Here is a 5,697-nt window from a genome sequence, read left to right as displayed (position 1 = left end):
TGGTTGAAGAAAAAAGATCAATCTTATTAAGGACACACCCCACTCCAGATTCACCAAGGATCCAGCTGAAGCCCCGTTCACACTACAAGCGACACGCAACGTCAAAGCAACACGATCCCATTCATTTCAATGGAGAGCTGGTGATTTCCGGCGACAAGAGCGACAGAGGCCATTGGTGACCGGATGGGGCATGTCCAGCGACGCGACAAAGTTCAGAATCCTTCAACTTTATGCAAATGAAGAGCGACTTTCGGGAGCAACAGCCAGTAGGAAAGAAGATGGTAGAGCTCATGTGATCGTTCTCCTCTCAGCCGTAGATAAACATATGCAATGGGAAAAAGTAGGCTCTGCTTCTCATTCATTTTTGTTTGTATGTACAGATTTAATTTGTATTTGTTATATTTAGTCTTTTGCCTCCAAAATGTTTGTAATTAGCGGCAAGAAACCTGATTCGCTGTGAAGGCAACCAGTAGTGAGAACGCCCGCTAGCAACCTCATCGCCAGCCCCTGTGACCGCAGCTTCATTACGGGCCATTTAGAGGAGGATTGTCCTTTATCTGCTACACTGCACTGTCACTTCTGGTATGGATTCACTGATCTTTTGTGATATGTGAGATGTTTTGATTTTACTAAATGTAATAATTTTACTTAATTTGATTTTACATAATTTACTTAAAGGGACAGTTCACCCCAAAATTAAAGTTCTACCATCATTTACCCTTCATCACCCTTATGTTTTTCCAAACCTGTATGAATTTCTTTCTTCTGTTGAAGACAAAAAGATATTTTGAAGAATGGTGATAACCAAACAGTTCATAGTAGCCATTGACTTCCATACAGTAGTAGGAAAAAAATTACTGTGGAAATCAATGGGGCCCGTCAACTGTCTAGTTACCAACGTTTGGAACAACATAAGGGTGAGTAAATGATGACATAATTTTAATTTTTGAGTGAACTATCCCTTTAATACAATGTATAATTATGATTCTGAATTAAAAGTGTAATGTTTCTCTACAAATATTATCAGAAATATATGAAGACACATATATTATCAGAAATTAGAGCTGCACGATTAATCGTTAAAAGATTGTAATTTCGATCCAAACCCCACTTACTCTTATTCCTACAGGGTTTCCGCAGGGTCTTAAAAAGTCTTGAATTTAGTTGTATCAAATTTAAGGCCTTAAAAAGTATTAAATTGTAAATCAAGTCTTATGATTTCAAGAGGTCTTAAATTTGGGTATGGAAAGACCAGAATTGCGATATGGCTGAATGTGACGATTAAACTTCAAAAAAGGCTATGATTTCATTAAATAAACATGAGAGCTGCATGTTCAAAGTCTGGTGCTGCCCTGCTTTGTGTACTGCAGTTACCAGGGAAACAGTGATATTTCTACCAAATGCGCCACCTGCTGGCAGAGAATGAGCATTTTCAAAAAGCCTGTTGTTTTGAGTTCAGACCAATGCGAAAATCGGCCCATGTTTTTACCCTGCAAACATTAAATATGAATTGGTGGATTGATAAGAAGACAATGCATTATAAAAATATAAAAAGTAGGGAGTGCGATATATATGGTCTGCGATAATATCGTAATTGTTGTTTTAACGATGTGCGATTCGATCTTATCGAGTACATCGCGAAAAGCAAACAAAACACACCTACAGAGCGCACAGTCTGCACACATACATTAGGTGAAGTCAGTTAATATAGGTTAAACTAGTGCGCGCATTTAGAGTGCGTTCTTTCACCGCATGAATCGGTCTATTAAAATGCATTTAGAATTATCACATAATTCAAGATATGGGGGCAGAAAATGTATGTATTTATATCATTTCATACAGTTAATATCACACGAAGGGTGCCATTTTTTCTCCAAAAGTCAACATGATTACAAATCTGATATTGATTTTATACAACAGTTCAATAAACAAGAAGTTAAGAGACTTACGTTTTAGACACCGTATTTCCTGCTTTTAGTCTATTTCGCCAACAAAAAGTAGCACTGTTTTGTGTCTCTGAGCAACATGACGGTGTTTCCTTCCTGAATGAATCAAGCGTTTAAATGATTCGGTTCAATCGCAATGACTCACTTATTAACAGTGACTTGCTGCCAACTACTGGTGGTTTTAATTTCACATTTAAAGTATCTTTTCATTTTTTTAAAGTAATTTCAAACATCAGTTTTCAATGTTTTATGTTTAAAATATCAAAACATTATTCATGCATTTGTAACTGCAGGTTAAAGTATTTAATTTCCCTCAGAGCTGCATTAAATAGTGTGTAAATGCCACTTCAGATGCAGCTTCTCTGTTTCCTCTGCATTGCAAAGATACATTTTGTTGATACTGATTTCATTTGCTTGGTAACAGCCCAAATGCAAGAATTTGACTAAAAAGTTGTTACACACTTTTAGAGAAAAATGGCTTAAAAGTAAAAATGCCCATAAAACTTATTGGAAAAGATTAAATTCTATCACTGCTGTGCACTGACCACACAGAATATGAAAAATATGATTAATACTTTCATATTTGAATTTTTTTAAATGGTTTAAAGGCTGAAATGTAAAGTGTATCATTTTATAAAACTTTTTGTTTTTGTGAAAACTTGTATATGAACTGTAAATTATGCTTTTTACAGTCATTTTACAGTTTAATATGGTACTATAGACATTGTCCTACCCCTTTGGCGCTTAAAAATCCTGCAGAAACCCTGTTCCTAAATGACAACGATTGTTGTTGTCGCATACTAACACCGTGTCTACACCAGACGTGACAGTTGTCATGTCGCGCCGCGGCACAACAGCTAAAGTCTGTCTACACTAGACGCGACCAAGCGACCGTTGAAAATCATTTAACTATGTGTCAGTACGTCATAAATAGAACAAAGCATCAGTTTGCTGTCGGGGATTTATCATGTTGTGCGGCATCCAGTGTAGACAGAGTCACTGATTATAATGGGTTCTATTCTATTTAGTCGCTCCACACCGCGCTGCTTGCGTCTGGTGTCGACATGGTGTAAACATCCATTTGTTTTAAAAAGCAAACTTAACATCTATCTTTTTCTAATCGTAATTAGGAGACGATGAGCACACAAAGCTTTGTGCTGTGCTCCTCATACTAACCAAGCAATAAAAACACCCCTTCCCATGCTTAAAACAAGGTGTCTGCAGATCAGAGTCCGAAACAGTCACTTGTGGGACAACATTGTCCTGCACCACTTCACAGTCAATAAGTATAAAGAGAATTTTAGATTGACACGGCAGTCATTTATTATATTTTTTAATATAATATTAAAACAACATCAGCTAATTTTGTGCATCATACGTCATTTCTATTTCATTACACTTGCGCAAAACTTTTCTAGTTCAGTTTTCAATTTGATCAAGTGTTTACATGTTCTATTTAATGGATTAGAAAAGGTTTATCCCACCTTTCTAAAGCAACTGAAATTGAAATCGGTTTGAGCATTTTTATTTCGATTGATTTGTTTACATGGAGCTTTTTCAGAACACAATGCTTCATGTCAATGCACCTACTGATCCAGACAGAGAGGGCAGTTGTCATGTGTAGGTATAACACAGTGTCACAAAGTTTTTCAACAACACTTATCGTTTTTTTTTTCTGTGTTAGAATTATTAAAATTATCACAGAAGTAATGGGATAAAAGTTTAGTTTGGATATAAAAACTGATGTCTTCAGTAGCGACCAAAATAGAGCAAATCATTTGAAACAAAGTTGGCACTTCAGGTAAAAAGATTATATCAGTGACGTTACACCAGTAGTTGCCGACAAGTGACTGTTAAACAAATGTATTTGTCATTGAATCATTCATTTAAGAGATTCATTCAAAAACCAAGAGTCTTCTTGTAACGAAACAAGTTAATTATCTATTAATGAGTCATTTAATCATTAATTTTAAGCATCTTAAATAGACTGCAGCCATTAACATTTTGTCAGAACTTCTAGTAAATTACATTTTATTTTTAGTTGTCTGTTAAGAATCGTGATGTCTGTTTGAAACTAAAAACATTCTCTATGTATCCAGAATCATGCAGCTCTAACTTAAGTTATTAAAACTGTGACTCTTAAAGGAATAGTTGACAAAAACAAAAAATCTGTCATAATTTACTCACCCTCAAGTTGCTCCAAACCTGTATGAATTTCATTATTCTACTGAATCTGCTCAACACAAAATATATTTTGAGGAATTTTTGTAACCAAACGGTTGTGGGGTACCACTGACTTCATATTATTTTTTCATACTGTGGAAGTCAATGGTGCCTCACAATAAAAAAAAATGTATTATGCATTATTTTAGTTGGTCTATTCCGTCCATGTCAGAGAATCTGAACGTAAGAAACTACCTAACAGAAAAATATCTAAAATGTATATGCATACATTATAAGCTGATTTTATCATTACAAATTGAAATCAGAATTGTCTGAATAAATAAACAGTAATTCTCTATTAATTTGCCCTTCCAGTGATATTCCAATTACATTGACCATTCCAATTGAAGTTGTTTTTTTCTTATCCTTAGTATAAGTTATTTCATATGGTATTTTAACATGTGTAAGTAACATAATATTTCACATTTACTAAACACAGAAAAGTTGTCTATCAGAATGGCATGTAAACACTTTGGTTTTTACTCTGTTTTCCTTACTGTAGGGGAGGGCAGCATCCTCATACATCATCCTCCTGACAAATTTTTAAAATGTCCTATTTTATCATTTTAGTATCACCATGATTCAGCTAACCACAAAAGTGCTATTTTAATGGTATCTTATATAGCTGTATATCTAAAAAAATAAATAAATATTTGTTTTGCAGAGGCTCTTAAGAATACTGCACTGATGTCAAAGATCAACTGGCAAGAAGCTGAGAGGGAACTCTCAAAATCGGTACAAGATACAAGAGGACTGAGGGTGTCCAGAATGCACAAATGTCTGTCTGCAGTGTAAGCAGTACTGAAAAATGAATAGTTGCTGCTGCTTCTAACTGTCCCCGTTTTTTTTTCTTGGGCAAATGTTCAAAACATTCAGTAAACACTGGTTCAAATACAGGTTCAAAATGTGTGTTAACTTTAACAGTTACATACATTTTAACAATTAGGTAATAGAATATAGCATAATATGATGCGTTATTTCAATAAAATTGAAATTTGAAGAGATTTCAATCTCACTGTGTGCTCTAATGGTTTCATTTTTTTTGTGTGTGTGGTGTTGCTACTCGATTGGAATGAAAACCTGCAGTCGTACTGGACACCTGAAATAGAAAGCTATTTTTTTTTCAGATGGGCTTTAAGCATATTGTCTTGTTGGGCCCACCCTAACACCCAGATAGGTTTTGCATATGATCCCTAGTCGGGCCCCACCTAAAACCCAGTGAAATCCTGCATAAAACCCACATGGGTAGGTTGCATGGGGCCAACATGGAACCCGTGGACAAACCCACTTACAACCCATACTTAAATGGATCCCAGATGGGTTTTGCATATGATCTCTAGTTGGGCCCCACCGTAAACCCAGGGAAATCCTGCATAAAACCCACATGGGTAAGTTGCATGGGGCCAACATGGAACCCATGGACAAACCCACTTACAACCCAGATTTAGATGGAATCCAGATGGGTTTTCCATATCATGCCTAGTTGGGCCCCACCTAAAGCCCAGGGAAATCCTGCATAAAACCCACA

At 35.8% G+C, this 5,697-nt stretch overlaps 1 long non-coding RNA gene across 1 annotated transcript in view; it reads left to right on the top strand.

Annotated features, from left to right (window-relative positions):
• The window catches only part of LOC107728180 (uncharacterized), a 6,490-nt gene extending 1,637 nt beyond the window's left edge, over positions 1-4,853 (top strand). Inside the window, exon 3 of the long non-coding RNA XR_001638439.1 lies at positions 4,834-4,853. This is a non-coding gene — a long non-coding RNA (uncharacterized LOC107728180). The remainder of the gene's footprint in view (positions 1-4,833) is intronic.
• Positions 4,854-5,697: the final 844 nt, after the last annotated feature.

The sequence above is a fragment of the Sinocyclocheilus rhinocerous genome, unplaced genomic scaffold, assembly GCF_001515625.1.
Source record: "Sinocyclocheilus rhinocerous isolate Xijiao unplaced genomic scaffold, SAMN03320098_v1.1 scaffold2352, whole genome shotgun sequence".
NCBI lineage: Eukaryota > Metazoa > Chordata > Actinopteri > Cypriniformes > Cyprinidae > Sinocyclocheilus > Sinocyclocheilus rhinocerous.
This window is presented reverse-complemented; position numbering and strand designations above follow the sequence as displayed.